Source organism: Oncorhynchus gorbuscha, linkage group LG01, assembly GCF_021184085.1.
Source record: "Oncorhynchus gorbuscha isolate QuinsamMale2020 ecotype Even-year linkage group LG01, OgorEven_v1.0, whole genome shotgun sequence".
Taxonomy (NCBI): domain Eukaryota; kingdom Metazoa; phylum Chordata; class Actinopteri; order Salmoniformes; family Salmonidae; genus Oncorhynchus; species Oncorhynchus gorbuscha.
Window position 1 is genome coordinate 30,073,164 of NC_060173.1, and position 17,084 is coordinate 30,090,247.

At 47.6% G+C, this 17,084-nt stretch overlaps 1 protein-coding gene and 1 non-coding gene across 2 annotated transcripts in view; both read left to right on the top strand.

Annotated features, from left to right (window-relative positions):
• LOC124004622 (WW domain-containing oxidoreductase-like) overlaps window positions 1-17,084 on the top strand; it is a 134,542-nt gene that overhangs the window by 75,150 nt on the left and 42,308 nt on the right. The gene's annotated exons all lie outside the window — the stretch shown is intronic.
• On the top strand, window positions 15,620-15,699 carry trnat-ugu. The gene has a single exon. It is a non-coding gene; the product is annotated as a tRNA-Thr (tRNA).

Genomic DNA, 17,084 nt, shown 5'->3' on the forward strand with positions numbered 1-17,084 from the left:
ACTTATACTATATAGTAGTACTTGCATAGTTTCTTGGAGTATCTGTACTTTACTTTACTATTTATTTAACTTTGATTTTTTTCTCCACTACATTCCTAAAGACAATAATGTACTTTCTACACCGTACATTTTCCCTGACAACCAAAAGTACTCGTTACATTTTGGATGCTTAGCATTTAAACATCCCTGGTCATCCTACTGCCTCTGATCTGGAGGACTCACTAAACAGAGAACATCCCTGGTCATTCCTACTGCCTCTGATCTGGAGGACTCACTAAACAGAGAACATCCCTGGTCATTCCTACTGCCTCTGATCTGGAGGACTCACTAAACAGAGAACATCCCTGGTCATTCCTACTGCCTCTGATCTGGAGGACTCACTAAACAGAGAACATCCCTGGTCATTCCTACTGCCTCTGATCTGGAGGACTCACTAAACGTACTTCATCTGTAAATGATGTCTGACTATTAGTTGTGTCCCTGGATATCTGTAAATGATGTCTGACTATTAGTTGTGTCCCTGGATATCTGTAAATGATGTCTGACTATTAGTTGTGTCCCTGGATATCTGTAAATGATGTCTGACTATTAGTTGTGTCCCTGGATATCTGTAAATGATGTCTGACTATTAGTTGTGTCCCTGGATATCTGTAAATGATGTCTGACTATTAGTTGTGTCCCTGGATATCTGTAAATGATGTCTGACTATTAGTTGACGTCCCTGGATATCTGTAAATGATGTCTGACTATTAGTTGTGTCCCTGGATATCTGTAAATGATGTCTGACTATTAGTTGTGTCCCTGGATATCTGTAAATGATGTCTGACTATTAGTTGTGTCCCTGGATATCTGTAAATGATGTCTGACTATTAGTTGCGTCCCTGGATATCTGTAAATGATGTCTGACTATTAGTTGTGTCCCTGGATATCTGTAAATGATGTCTGACTATTAGTTGTGTCCCTGGATATCTGTAAATGATGTCTGACTATTAGTTGTGTCCCTGGATATCTGTAAATGATGTCTGACTATTAGTTGTGTCCCTGGATATCTGTAAATGATGTCTGACTATTAGTTGTGTCCCTGGATATCTGTAAATGATGTCTGACTATTAGTTGTGTCCCTGGATATCTGTAAATGATGTCTGACTATTAGTTGTGTCCCTGGATATCTGTAAATTAAAAACATATTAAGAAATTGGTGACGTCAGGTTTACTTAATATAAGGAATGAGAAATGATTTATACTTTTACATTTGATGCTTAAGTATATTTTACAATTACATTTACTTTAGATACTTACAGAGCATTCAGAAAGTATTCAGACACTTTGATTTTTCCCACATTTTGTTACGTTACAACCTTATTAAAAATGTATTAAATCGACGCTACAAATTTGCCGCACCTGTATTTGGGGAGTTTCTCCCATTCTTCTCTGCAGATCGATGTTTGATCGGGTTGAAGTCCGGGCTCTGGCTGGGCCACTCAAGGACATTCAGAGACTTGTCTCGAAGCCACTCCTGAGTTGTCTTGGCTGTGTGCTTAGGGTCGTTGTCCTGTTGGAAGGTGAACCTTTGCCCCAGTCTGAGGTCCTGAGTGATCTGGAGCAGGTTTTCATCAAGGATCTCTGTACTTTGCTCCGTTCATATTTGCCTCTATCCTGACTAGTCTCCCAGTCCCTGCTCCTGAAAAACATCCCCACAGCATGATGCTGCCACCACCATGCTTCACCGTAGGGATGGTGACATGTTTCCTCCAGACGTGATTCCTGGCATTCAGACCAAAGAGCTCGATCTTTGTTTCATCAGACCAGGGAATCTTGTTTCTCATAGACTGAGAGCACTTTAGGTGCCTTTTGGCAAACTTCAAGCAGGCTGCCATGTGCCTTTTACTGAGGAGTGGCTTCTGTCTGGCCACTACCATAAAGTCCTGATTGATGGAGTGCTGCAGAGATGGTTGTTCTTCTGGAAGTTTCTCCCATCTCCACAGAGGAACTCTGGAGCTCTTTCAGAGTGACCATCGCGTTCTTGGTCACCTCCCTGACCAAGGCCCTTCTCCCCAGATTGCTCAGTTTGGCCGGGTTTTCATTGAGTGTGTTCTTTTGGTTAGATTATGGTTGGGACAATCTGTTCAGTGTCAGGGTAAGATTTACATTATGCTGTGAAATTCCTGTCCAGATTTGACCACGGTCAATTAGCTCTAAATTGCACATTGCTCTTGGTCATGCTGAGATCAAGAAACGAATATCTTTTAAAGGGGAAATTGAAATTGAAAGTTGAGTGATCTTACATGGCTTTCATTATACTGTAGCAAAGTGGAAATTAGAACTTTAGGAGTTAAAAGTTCTATGAATACTTTATTCTATGTTTCTTACGAATCAAGATGAGTGAATACCTTCATCTCCCCCCTCTCTCACTCTGAGTATTGTTAGTCAGTGCATTGCAGGGAAGGACAGATGAATCCGTGCGGCCCAACTCAATCAACACAGAGCCTGATTACATGAAGATGTGAGACTATAGACAATCATGACCAACTCTGCAGCGCAACGCACTGTCCTGGGAGATGATAGGCCCTTTTAATGTAGTTCCACCTCTACCGAGGAGACAGAGAGATGGAGGGATGAGGTGTCCATCCTGCCTACCACGGCCCGGAGTCTTTCGCTAATTCATTTGTCCCTCTGTTTCCAGGTGAAGGTATCATCTCCCTGTAAATTCAATAAGGCTGCATGAATTTAAACAATAACACAATTTGTTGACAAGGTTTATTCCCTGTCAGACTCTGGTCCACTGACAGTCTGGGGCTGCATGACTCCTGACCTCTTTCTGGGTCATGTGACTCGTCTATTACATTGTTCCAGGAGCTCCTCTGTGGTTCAGGAGAGAGGAGAGGACACATGAAGAGAATGCATTTATACAAAACACTATATAAGTCGCTCTGGATAAGAGCGTCTGCTAAATGACTTAAATGTAATGTAAATGTAACACGTTCTAAGGCCTTATGTGTCCCACAATCAGGTGTTGAACTGGGTTGTTGAACTGTTACACAAGTGGGTTACACTGGGTGTTGAACTGGGTTACACAATCCCACTTTATTCCCTTCCCTGGCACTAAACCAGGGAAGGGAATAAAGTGGGATTGTGTAACCCAACGAATGCAAGGAAGAGAGAAAGGAAGAAGGAGAACACACTTGTTCATTGTTATTTCCTGGCTAAAATATTGTGAGAATAGAAAACACTAAGCAGTTTAGATTAGAATGTTCCTAAACAAAACAGAGTTTAATCAAAGTGCTTCCAGAACTCTACCGATAGCAGAACATTCCCTCATCAAAATACCAATTATGACATTATTCAGATCAAAGACCTCAATGCATCATAATGGCCGTAATTTCATAATTTCTTATTCAATTGTTACCCTTTTTGTTTTTCTGATGCACACGCAAAGCAGAGCATGTGTGTATGTGTTAGATTGCCAGCCCTTAAGTTACTGTGATGACAAAGCATGCACATCTTTTGGAAGATGTAAAAACAGTAGAAACCCACTAATTTGGGACAAAACAGTCACGTGGCAAAAGAGCACTTGAATAGGATCCATTACTTTGTGTTTTCAGCAAGTGAGCTTATTGCTGACACTCTCACAAAGAAAAAGTTTGTGTGAAGAGAAGGGGTGTCTTGTAGTTTGTGACTTTTGTTATCTAGCCTAGTGACTTAATCAGCATCAAAAGCTGTGTCTACCATCCGCCCCACCACCAAAGCCCTCTGCAGAATTGCAAAATAAGCTGGGTGTAAATATGTGACTGCTAGTGTTTATTGTGAGATGTGGAATATTATAGAGCAATATGGATCACATTACGACCCTGGTTGTTAAGGTGTTGCTAACACAGAAGACACGCATGCTGGGAAAATCTGCACTGTCGGCAAATATTACAGAGGAAGGAGGGAGAAGGATATAAGGGAGGAGAGGGAGGGAGGGAGATGGAGGGATAAGATGTATGTGAGGAGAGGGAGATGGAGGGAAAAGATGTATGTGGGGAGAGGGAGAGGGAGATGAGGAGGAGGAGAGGGAGGGAGGGAGATGGAGGGATACGATGTATGTGGGGAGAGGGAGAGGGAGATGAGGAGGAGGAGAGGGAGGGAGGGAGATGGAGGGATACGATGTATGTGGGGAGAAGGGAGAGGGAGATGGAGGGATAAGATGTATGTGGGGAGAGGAAGAGGGAGATGAGGAGGAGAGGAGATGTATGGGGGAGAGCAAGAGGAGATGAGGAGAGGGAGGGAGGGAGATGTATGTGGGGAGAGGGAGATGGGAGATGAGAGGGAGGGAGGGAGATGTATGTGGGGAGAGGGAGATGAGAGGGAGGGAGGAGATGTATGTGGGGAGAGGGAGATGAGGAGGAGAGAGAGGGAGGGAGGGAGATGTATGTGGGGAGAGGGAGAGGGAGATGAGGAGGAGGAGAGGGAGGGAGGGAGATGTATGTGGGGAGAGGGAGAGGGAGATGGAGGGATAAGATGTATGTGGGGAGAGTGAGATGTATGTGGGGAGAGGGAGAGGGAGATGGAGGGATATGATGTATGTGGGGAGAGGGAGAGGGAGAGGAGAGGGAGGAGGAGATGTATGGGGGAGGGGAGAGGGAGAGGGGAGAGGAGAGGGAGGAGGGAGATGTATGTGGGGAGAGGGAGAGGGAGATGAGGAGGAGGAGAGGGAGGGAGGGAGATGTATGTGGGGAGAGGGAGATGAGGAGGAGGAGAGGAGAGGGAGGGGAGATGTATGTGGGGAGAGGGAGATGAGAGGGAGGGAGGGGGAGATGTATGTGGGGAGAGGGAGAGGGAGATGGAGGGATAAGATGTATGTGGGGAGAGGGAGAGGGAGATGAGGAGGAGGAGAGGGAGGGAGGGAGATGTATGTGGGGAGAGGGAGAGGGAGATGAGGGAGGGAGGGAGATGTATGAGGGGAGAGGGGAGAGAGGAGATGGAGGGATAAGATGTATGTGAGGGAGAGGGAGATGAGGAGGAGAATAGGGAGGGAGGGAGATGTATGTGGGGAGAGGGAGATGAGGAGGGAGGGAGAGTGGATGTGGGGAGAGGGAGAGGGAGATGAGGAGGAGGAGAGGGAGGGAGGGAGGGAGATGTATGTGGGGGAGGGGAGAGGGAGATGTATGTGGGGAGAGGGAGATGAGGAGGGAGGGAGATGTATGTGGGGAGAGGGAGAGGGAGATGAGAGGCAGGGAGGGAGATGTATGTGGGGAGAGGGAGATGAGGAGGAGGAGAGGGATAAGATGTATGTGGGGAGAGGGAGAGGGAGATGAGAGGCAGGGAGGGAGATTTATGTGGGGAGAGGGAGATGAGGAGGAGGAGAGGGAGGGAGATGTATGTGGGGAGAGGGAGGGAGGGAAATGTATGTGGGGAGAGGGAGAGGAGAGGGAGATGAGGAGGAGGAGAGGGAGGGAGGGAGATGTATGTGGGGAGAGGGAGAGGGAGAGGGAGATCTGCTAAATGACTTAAATGAGATGGAGGGATAAGATGTTTGTGGGGAGAGGGAGATGTATGTGGGGAGAGGGAGATGGAGGGATAATATGTATGTGGGGAGAGGGAGAGGGAGATGGAGGGATAAGATGTATGTGGGGGAGGGAGAGGGAGAGAGGAGGAGAGAGAGGGAGGGAGGTGTATGTGGGGAGAGGGAGAGGGAGATGGAGGGATAAGATGTATGTGGGGAGAGGGGAGGGAGATGAGGAGAGAGAGGGAGGGAGGGAGATGTATGTGGGGAGAGGGGAGGGAGATGAGGAGGACGAGAGGGATGGAGGGAGGTGTATGTGGGGAGAGGGAGAGAGGAGATGAGGGAGGGAGGGAGATGTATGTGGAGAGAGGGAGAGGGAGATGTATGTGGGGAGATGAGGTGGAGGAGAGGGAGGGTGGGAGATGTATGTGGGGAGAGGGAGAGGGAGATGAGGAGGAGGAGAGGGAGGGAGGGAGATGTATGTGGGGAGAGGGAGAGGGAGATGAGAGTGAGGGAGGGAGATGTATGTGGGGAGAGGGAGATGGAGATGGAGGGATAAGATGTATGTGGGGAGAGGGAGAGGGAGATGAGAGGAGGGAGGGAGATGTATGTGGGGAGAGAAGATGAAGATAAGAATATGAAGAGGAGGAGAAGATGATGAGGAGGAGATGTGGAGAAGAGAAGGAGATGAAGAGAAGAAGAGGAGTAGATGAGGAGGAGCAGATGATGAGGAGGAGATGGGGAGAAGAGAAAGAGAAGAAGAGGAGTAGATGAGGAGGAGCAGATGATGAGGAGGAGATGAAGAGGAGGAGGAGATGGGGTGAAGATAAGAGGAGGAGATGAAGAGAAGAGGAGGAGAAGGTGTGTAGAGGAGAGGAGGAGATGAAGAGGTGGAGAAGGTGTGTAGAGAAGAGGAGGAGAAGGTGTGTAGAGAAGAGGAGGAGATGGAGAGAATAGGTGGAGAAGGTGTGTAGAGAAGAGGGGGAGATGGGGTGTAGAGAATAGGAGGAGATGGGGTGTAGAGAAGAGGAGGAGATGGGGTATAGAGAAGAGGAGGAGATGAAGAGAAGAGGAGAATAAGGTGTGTAGAGAAGAGGAGGAGATGAAGAGAAGAGGAGAAGAAGGTGTGTAGAGAAGAGGAGAAGAAGGTGTGTAGAGAAGAGGAGGAGATGAGAGAAGAGGAGGAGATGGAGAGAAGAGGAGGAGAAGGTGTGTAGAGAAGAGGGGAGAAGGGGTGTAGAGAAGAGGAGGAGATGGGGTGTAGAGAAGAGGAGGAGATGGGGTGGAGAGAAGAGGAGGAGATGAAGAGAAGAGGAGAATAAGGTGTGTAGAGAAGAGGAGGAGATGGAGAGAAGAGGTGGAGAAGGTGTGTAGGAAGAGGAGAAGAAGGTGTGTAGAGAAGAGGAGGAGATGTAAAGAAGAGGAGGAGATGAAGAGAAGAGGTGGAGAAGGTGTGTAGAGAAGAGGAGGAGATGGAGAGAATAGGTGGAGAAGGTGTGTAGAGAAGATGGGGGAGATGGGGTGGAGAGAATAGGAGGAGATGGGGTGTAGAGAAGAGGAGGAGATGGGGTATAGAGTAAGAGGAGGAGATGAAGAGAAGAGGAGAATAAGGTGTGTGGAGAGAGGAGGAGATGAAGAGAAGAGGAGGGAGAGAAGGTGTGTAGAGAAGGGAGGAGAAGAAGGTGTGTAGAGAAGAGGAGGAGATGAAGAGAAGAGGAGGAGATGAAGAGGGAGGAGAAGAAGGTGTGTATGTGGAGAAGAGGGGAGATGGGGGGAGAGAAGAGGAGGAGATGGGGTGTAGGGAAGAGGAGGAGATGGGGTGTAGAGAAGAGGAGGAGATGTGGAGAAGAGGAGAATAAGGTGTGTAGAGAAGAGGAGGAGATGGAGAGAAGAGGTGGAGAAGGTGTGTAGAGAAGAGGAGAAGAAGGTGTGTAGAGAGAGGAGGAGATGAAGAGAGAGGAGGAGATGAAGAGAAGAGGTGGAGAAGGGTGTAGAGAAGAGGAGGAGATGAGAGAAGAGGAGAAGAAGTGTGTAAAGAGGAGGAGATGAAGAGAAGAGGAGAAGAAGGTGTGTAGAGAAGAGGAGAAGGTGTGTAGAGAAGGGAGAAGATGAAGAGGAGAAGATGAAGAGAAGAGGAGAAGAAGGTGTGTAGAGAAGAGGAGAAGAAGGTGTGTAGAGAAGAGGAGAAGAAGGTGTGTAGAGAAGAGGAGGAGATGAAGAGAAGAGGAGAAGAAGGTGTGTAGAGAAGAGGAGAAGGTGTGTAGAGAAGAGGAGTAGATGAAGAGAAGAGGAGAAGGTGTGTAGAGAAGAGGAGGAGATGAAGAGAAGAGGTGGAGAAGGTGTGTAGAGAAGAGGAGGAGATGAAGAGGAGAAGAAGGTGTGTAGAGAAGAGGAGGAGATGAAGAGAAGAGGTGGAGAAGGTGTGTAGAGAAGAGGAGGAGAAGGTGTCTAGAGAAGAGGAGGAGATGGAGAGAATAGGTGGAGATGGGATGTAGAGAAGAGGTGGAGAAGGTGTGTAGAGAAGAGGAGGAGATGAAGAGAAGAGGAGGAGAATATGATGAGGAGGAGATGAGAGAAGAGGAGGAGATGGGGTGTAGAGAAGAGGAGGAGATGGAGGGAATAGGTGGAGAAGGTGTGTAGAGAAAGGAGGAGATGAAGAGGAGAAGGTGTGTAGAGAAGAGGTGGAGATGAAGAGAATAGGTGGAGATGGTGATGTAGAGAAGAGGAGGAGAAGGTGTGTAGAGAAGAGGAGGAGATGGAGAGAATAGGTGGAGATGGGATGTAGAATAGGTGGAGGAGATGTAGAGAAGAGGAGGAGATGGGGTGTAGAGAAGAGGAGGAGATGAAGAGAATAGGAGGAGAATATGATGAGGAGGAGATGAAGAGAAGAGGAGGAGATGGGGTGTAGAGAAGAGGAGGAGATGGAGGGAATAGGTGGAGAAGGTGTGTAGAGAAGAGGAGAGCAAGAGGGAGATGAGGAGGAGGAGAGGGAGGGAGGGAGATGTATGTGGGGAGAGGGAGAGGGAGATGAGAGGGAGGGAGGGAGATGTATGTGGGGAGAGGGAGATGAGGGAGGGAGGGAGATGCATGTGGGGAGAGGGAGAGGGAGATGAGGAGGAGGAGAGGGAGGGAGGGAGATGTATGTGGGGAGAGGGAGATGAGGAGGAGGAGAGGGAGGGAGATGTATGTGGGGAGAGGGAGAGGGAGATGGAGGGATAAGATGTATGTGGGGAGAGTGAGATGTATGTGGGGAGAGGGAGAGGGAGATGGAGGGAAACGATGTATGTGGGGAGAGGGAGAGGGAGATGGAGGGATAAGATGTATGTGGGGAGAGGGAGAGGGAGATGAGGAGGAGGAGAGGGAGGGAGGGATGGAGATGTATGTGGGGAGAGGGAGATGAGGAGGAGGAGAGGGAGGGAGGGAGATGTATGTGGGGAGAGGGAGAGGGAGATGATGAGGAGGAGAGGGAGGGAGGGAGGGAGATGTATGTGGGGAGAGGGAGATGAGGAGGAGAGGGAGGGAGGGAGATGTATGTGGGGAGAGGGAGAGGGAGATGGAGGGATAAGATGTATGTGGGGAGAGTGAGATGTATGTGGGGAGAGGGAGAGGGAGATGGAGGGATAAGATGTATGTGGGGAGAGGGAGAGGGAGATGAGGAGGAGGAGAGGGAGGGAGGGAGATGTATGTGGGGAGTGGGAGAGGGAGATGGAGGGATAAGATGTATGTGGGGAGAGGGAGATGAGGAGGAGAATAGGGAGAGGGAGATGAGGAGGACGAGAGGGAGGGAGGGAGGTGTATGTGGGGAGAGGGAGAGGGAGATGAGGAGGAGGAGAGGGAGGGAGGGAGATGTATGTGGGGAGAGGGAGAGGGAGATGAGAGGCAGGGAGGGAGATGTATGTGGGGAGAGGGAGAGGGAGATGAGAGGCAGGGAGGGGGAGATGTATGTGGGGAGAGGGAGAGGGAGATGAGAGGCAGGGAGGGAGATGTATGTGGGGAGAGGGAGATGGAGATGAGGAGGAGGAGAGGAGGGAGGGAGATTTATGTAGGGAGAGGGAGATGAGGAGGAGGAGAGGGAGGGAGGGAGATGTATGTGGGGAGAGGGAGAGGGAGATGGAGGGATAAGATGTATGTGGGGAGAGGGAGATGGGGAGAATAGGGAGGGAGGGAGATGTATGTGGGGAGAGGGAGAGGGAGATGAGGAGGACGAGAGGGAGGGAGGGAGGTGTATGGGGAGAGGGAGAGGGAGATGAGGAGGAGGAGAGGGAGGGAGGGAGATGTATGTGGGGAGAGGGAGAGGGAGATGTATGTGGGGAGAGGGAGATGAGGCAGGGAGGGAGATGTATGTGGGGGAGAGGGAGAGGGAGATGAGAGGCAGGGAGGGAGATGTATGTGGGGAGAGGGAGGGAGATGAGGAGGAGGAGAGGGAGGGAGGGAGATGTATGTAGGGAGAGGGAGATGGGAGGAGGAGAGGGAGGAGGGAGATGTATGTGGGGAGAGGGAGAGGGAGAGGGAGATGGAGGGATAAGATGTATGTGGGGAGAGGGAGATGTATGTGGGGAGAGGGAGATGGAGGGATAAGATGTATGTGGGGAGAGGGAGGGAGATGGAGGGATAAGATGTATGTGGGGAGAGGGAGAGGGAGATGGAGGGATAAGATGTATGTGGGGAGAGGGAGAGGGAGATGAGGAGGAGGAGAGGGGAGGAGATGTATGTGGGGATAGGGAGAGGGAGATGAGGGGAGAGGAGAGGGAGGGAGATGTATGTGGGGAGAGGGAGAGGAGGAGGAGAGGGAGGGAGATGTATGTGGGGAGAGGGAGAGGGAGATGAGAGGGAGGGAGGGAGGGATAAGATGTATGTGGGGAGAGGGAGATGAGGAGGAGAAGAGGGAGGGAGGGAGATGTATGTGGGGAGAGGGAGATGAGGAGGAGAAGAGGGAGGGAGGGAGATGTATGTGGGGAGAGGAAGAGGGAGATGAGGAGGACGAGAGGGATGGAGGGAGGTGTATGTGGGGAGAGGGAGAGGGAGATGAGGGAGGGAGGGAGATGTATGTGGGGAGAGGAGAGGGAGATGTATGTGGGGAGATGAGAGGGAGGGAGGGAGATGTATGTGGGGAGAGGGAGAGGGAGATGAGGAGGAGGAGAGGGAGGGAGGGAGATGTACGTGGGGAGAGGGAGAGGGAGATGAGAGGGAGGGAGATGTATGTGGGGAGAGGGAGATGGAGATGAGAGGCAGGGAGGGAGATGAGGAGGAGGAGAGGGAGGGAGGGAGATGTATGTGGGGAGAGGGAGAGGGAGATGAGAGGGAGGGAGGGAGATGTATGTGGGGAGAGGGAGATGGAGATGAGAGGCAGGGAGGGAGATGTATGTGGGGAGAGGGAGATGAGGAGGAGGAGAAGGAGGGAGGGAGATGTATGTGGGGAGAGGGAGGGAGGGAGATGAAGAGAAGAGGAGGAGAAGGTGTGTAGAGGAGAGGAGATGAAGAGAAGAGGTGGAGAAGGTGTGTAGAGAAGAGGAGGAGAAGGTGTGTAGAGAAGAGGAGGAGATGGAGAGAATAGGTGGAGAAGGTGTGTAGAGAAGAGGGGGAGATGGGGTGTAGAGAAGAGGAGGAGATGGGGTGTAGAGAAGAGGAGGAGATGAAGAGAAGAGGAGAATAAGGTGTGTAGAGAAGAGGAGGAGATGAGGAGAAGGTGTGTAGAGAAGAGGAGAAGGTGTGTAGAGAAGAGGAGGAGATGAAGAGAAGAGAAGGTGTGTAGAGAAGAGGGGAAGGTGTGTAGAGAAGAGGAGGAGATAAAGAGAAGAGGAGGAGAAGGTGTGTAGAGAAGAGGAGGAGATGAAGAGAAGAGGTGGAGAAGGTGTGTAGAGAAGAGGAGGAGATGAAGAGGAGAGGAGAAGGTGTGTAGAGAAGAGGAGGAGATGTAGAGAAGAGGAGGAGATGGGGTGTAGAGAAGAGGAGGAGATGAATAGGAGGAGAATATGATGAGGAGGAGATGAAGAGAAGAGGAGGAGATGGGGTGTAGAGAAGAGGAGGAGATGGAGAGAATAGGTGGAGATGGGATGTAGAGAAGAGGAGGAGATGTAGAGAAGAGGAGGAGATGGGGTGTAGAGAAGAGGAGGAGATGAAGAGAATAGGAGGAGATGGGATGTAGAGAAGAGGAGGAGATGTAGAGAAGAGGAGGAGATGGGGTATAGAGAAGAGGAGGAGATGAAGAGAATAGGAGGAGAATATGATGAGGAGGAGATGAAGAGAAGAGGAGGAGATGGGGTGTAGAGAAGAGGAGGAGATGAAGAGAAGAGGAGAAGAAGGTGTGTAGAGAAGAGGAGGAGATGAAGAGAAGAGGAGAAGAAGGTGTGTAGAGAAGAGGGGAAGGTGTGTAGAGAAGAGGAGGAGATGAAGAGAAGAGGAGGAGAAGGTGTGTAGAGAAGAGGAGGAGATGAAGAGAAGAGGTGGAGAAGGTGTGTAGAGAAGAGGAGGAGATGAAGAGGAGAAGAAGGTGTGTAGAGAAGAGGAGGAGATGAAGAGAAGAGGTGGAGAAGGTGTGTAAAGAAGAGGAGGAGAAGGTGTGTAGAGAAGAGGGGAAGGTGTGTAGAGAAGAGGAGGAGATGAAGAGAAGAGGAGGAGAAGGTGTGTAGAGAAGAGGAGGAGATGAAGAGAAGAGGTGGAGAAGGTGTGTAGAGAAGAGGAGGAGATGAAGAGGAGAAGAAGGTATGTAGAGAAGAGGAGGAGATGAAGCGAAGAGGTGGAGAAGGTGTGTAAAGAAGAGGAGGAGAAGGTGTGTAGAGAAGAGGAGGAGATGGAGAGAATAGGTGGAGATGGGATGTAGAGAAGAGGTGAAGGTGTGTAGAGAAGAGGAGGAGAAGGTGTGTAGAGAAGAGGAGGAGATGGAGAGAATAGGTGGAGATGGGATGTAGAGAAGAGGAGGAGATGTAGAGAAGAGGAGGAGATGGGGTGTAGAGAAGAGGAGATGAAGAGAATAGGAGGAGAATATGATGAGGAGGGGATGAAGAGAAGAGGAGGAGATGGGGTGTAGAGAAGAGGAGGAGATGAAGAGAAGAGGAGAATAAGGTGTGTAGAGAAGAGGAGGAGATGAAGAGAAGAGGAGAAGGTGTGTAGAGAAGAGGAGAAGAAGGTGTGTAGAGAAGAGGAGGAGATGAAGAGAAGAGGAGAAGAAGGTGTGTAGAGAAGAGGGGAAGGTGTGTAGAGAAGAGGAGGAGATGAAGAGAAGAGGAGGAGAAAGGTGTGTAGAGAAGAGGAGGAGATGAAGAGAAGAGGTGGAGAAGGTGTGTAGAGAAGAGGAGGAGATGAAGAGGAGAAGAAGGTGTGTAGAGAAGAGGAGGAGATGAAGAGAAGAGGTGGAGAAGGTGTGTAAAGAAGAGGAGGAGAAGGTGTGTAGAGAAGAGGAGATGGAGAGAATAGGTGGAGATGGGATGTAGAGAAGAGGTGGAGAAGGTGTGTAGAGAAGAGGAGGAGAAGGTGTGTAGAGAAGAGGAGGAGATGGAGAGAATAGGTGGAGATGGGATGTAGAGAAGAGGAGGAGATGAAGAGAAGAGGAGGAGAATATGATGAAGAGGAGATGAAGAGAAGAGGAGGAGATGGGGTGTAGAGAAGAGGAGGAGATTGAGGGAATAGGTGGAGAAGGTGTGTAGAGAAGAGGAGATGGAGTGTAGAGAAGAGGAGGAGATGGGGTGTAGAGAATAGGAGGAGAATATGATGAGGAGGAGATGAAGAGAAGAGGAGGAGATGAGGAGGAGATGAAGAGAAGAGGAGGAGAGGAGATGAAGAGAAGAGGAGGAGAATATGATGATGAGGAGGAGATGAAGAGAAGAGGAGGAGAGGAGATGAAGAGAATAGGAGAATATGATGATGAGGAGGAGATGAAGAGAAGAGGAGGAGAGAAAATAGTGTCTGGATGTCTGGATGATAATAATAGCACCTTATTTCACTCTCCATCACTTTCTGATGTAAATCTAATGCTGCACTGAAGTAGAAAGAGAAATATGCTAGTGGGATGAGAGAGGAAGGAGAGGGCGAGTTGAATTTAATAGAGAGGAATGAAGGTCTATGTGGCCGTCCTATAATGATTTTTTAGACACATACAACTTCAGTGAGCTCCAAAAGTATTGTAACAGTGACACTTTTTTTGTTGTTGTTTTGGCTCTGTACTTCAGCACTTTGGATTTGAAATTATACTCTGACTATGAGGTTAAAGTGCAGACTGTCAGCTTTAATTTGAGGGTATTTTTTATCCACATCCAGAAAGTTTTAGTGCACAAATATCATACTCCCCCCAAGATGTTAACCTCCCCTGTTATTGTCATGGTTATAGGTTAGCATGTCATGGAGGTATGATATGAAATGCTAACCTCCCCTGTTATTGTCATGGTTATAGGTTAGCATGTCATGGGGGTATGATATAAAATGCTAACCTCCCCTGTTATTGTCATGGTTATAGGTTAGCATGTCATGGAGGTATGATATGAAATGCTAACCTCCCCTGTTATTGTCATGGTTATAGGTTAGCATGTCATGGGGGTATGATATAAAATGCTAACCTCCCCTGTTATTGTCATGGTTATAGGTTAGCATGTCATGGAGGTATGATATGAAATGCTAACCTCCCCTGTTATTGTCATGGTTATAGGTTAGCATGTCATGGGGGTATGATATAAAATGCTAACCTCCCCTGTTATTGTCATGGTTATAGTTTAGCATGTCATGGGGTATGATATAAAATGCTAACCTCCCCTGTTATTGTCATGGTTATAGGTTAGCATGTCGTGGAGGTATGATATGAAATGCTAACCTCCCGTTATTGTCATGGTTATAGGTTAGCATGTCATGGGGGTATGATATAAAATGCTAACCTCCCGTTATTGTCATGGTTATAGGTTAGCATGTCATGGGGGTATGATATAAAATGCTAACCCCCCGTTATTGTCATGGTTATAGGTTAGCATGTCATGGGGGTATGATATAAAATGCTAACCTCCCGTTATTGTCATGGTTATAGGTTAGCATGTCATGGGGGTATGATATAAAATGCTAACCTCCCCTGTTATTGTCATGGTTATAGGTTAGCATGTCATGGGGGTATGATATAAAATGCTAACCTCCCTGTTATTGTCATGGTTATAGGTTAGCATGTCATGGGGGTATGATATAAAATGCTAACCTCCCTGTTATTGTCATGGTTATAGGTTAGCATGTCATGGGGTATGATATAAAATGCTAACCTCCCCTGTTATTGTCATGGTTATAGGTTAGCATGTCATGGGGGTATGATATAAAATGCTAACCTCCCCTGTTATTGTCATGGTTATAGGTTAGCATGTCATGGGGGTATGATATAAAATGCTAACCTCCCTGTTATTGTCATGGTTATAGGTTAGCATGTCATGGGGGTATGATATAAAATGCTAACCTCCCCTGTTATTGTCATGGTTATAGGTTAGCATGTCATGGGGGTATGATATAAAATGCTAACCTCCCCTGTTATTGTCATGGTTATAGGTTAGCATGTCATGGGGGTATGATATAACATGCTAACCTCCCGTTATTGTCATGGTTATAGGTTAGCATGTCATGGGGGTATGATATAAAATGCTAACCTCCCGTTATTGTCATGGTTATAGGTTAGCATGTCATGGGGGTATGATATAAAATGCTAACCTCCCGTTATTGTCATGGTTATAGGTTAGCATGTCATGGGGGTATGATATAAAATGCTAACCTCCCTGTTATTGTCATGGTTATAGGTTAGCATGTCATGGGGGTATGATATAAAATGCTAACCTCCCGTTATTGTCATGGTTATAGGTTAGCATGTCATGGGGGTATGATATAAAATGCTAACCTCCCCTGTTATTGTCATGGTTATAGGTTAGCATGTCATGGGGGTATGATATAAAATGCTAACCTCCCCTGTTATTGTCATGGTTATAGGTTAGCATGTCATGGGGGTATGATATAAAATGCTAACCTCCCCTGTTATTGTCATGGTTATAGGTTAGCATGTCATGGGGGTATGATATAAAATGCTAACCTCCCGTTATTGTCATGGTTATAGGTTAGCATGTCATGGGGGTATGATATAAAATGCTAACCTCCCCTGTTATTGTCATGGTTATAGTTTAGCATGTGGTCCTGTGTAGCTCAGTTGGTAGAGCATGGCGCTTGTAACGCCAGGGTAGTGGGTTCGATCCCCGGGACCACCCACACGTAGAATGTATGCACACATGACTGTAAGTCGCTTTGGATAAAAGCTTCTGCTAAATGGCATATATTTTTTTTAAATATATTTTCATGTCATGGAGGTATGATATGAAATGCTAACCTCCCGTTATTGTCATGGTTATAGGTTAGCATGTCATGGGGGTATGATATAAAATGCTAACCTCCCCTGTTATTGTCATGGTTATAGGTTAGCATGTCATGGGGGTATGATATAAAATGCTAACCTCCCGTTATTGTCATGGTTATAGGTTAGCATGTCATGGGGGTATGATATAAAATGCTAACCTCCCCTGTTATTGTCATGGTTATAGGTTAGCATGTCATGGGGGTATGATATAAAATGCTAACCTCCCGTTATTGTCATGGTTATAGGTTAGCATGTCATGGGGGTATGATATTTGTGTCTGTGTAACTTTGTCACTCATCATTATTCACTTGATATGGATGAAAAATACCCTCAAATTAAAGCTGACAGTCTGCACTTTAACCTCTTAGTCATTGTATCATTGCCAAAACAACAAAACAGTTGTCACTGTATTTTAGAGACGCACAGATCAAGAGGTATGATTATTACTTAATCAAATCAGGAACTTAGATCCATTGAAATATTTGTGAAGTGTCCTCACTTTTACACTTTCATGTTTGGGTGCGACTTTCTTTATTCTCCTCAGTGTGTGCATGTGTATGTGTGCATGTGTGCGTGCATGTGTGCGTGCATGTGTGCGTGTGCATGTGTGTGTGTGTGTGCAACTGTGACTTTGTGTGTTAAATCTGATCTGTGCCTGAAGCCCCATGGCCCTACTGTCTGCATCCGAAAAGCATCTGTCTGCATCTCTGTCTCTGTCTCTCTCTCTCTCTCTCTCTCTCTCTCTCTCTGTCTCTCTCTGTCTCTCTGTCTCTCTCTCTCTCTCTCTCTCTCTCTCTCTCTCTCTCTCTCTCTCTCTGTCTCTGTCTCTGTCTCTCTCTCTGTCTCTCTCTCTGTCTCTCTCTCTGTCTCTCTCTCTGTCTCTCACTCTGTCTCTCACTCTGTCTCTCTCTCAATTCAATTCAAGGGCTTTATTGGCATGGGAAACATGTGTTAACATTGCCAAAGCAAGTGAGGTAGATAATATATCAAGTGAATATATAAAGTGAAATAAACAATAAAAGTTAACAGTAAACATTACACATACAGAAGTTTCAAAACAATAAAGTCATTACACATATCATATTATATATATACAGTGTTTTAACAATGTACAAATGGTGAAGGACACAAGATAAAATAAATAAGCATAAATATGGGTTGTATTTACAATGGTGTGTGTTCTTCACTGGTTGCCCTTTTCTCGTGGCAACAGGTCACAAATCTTGCTGCTGTGATGCACAC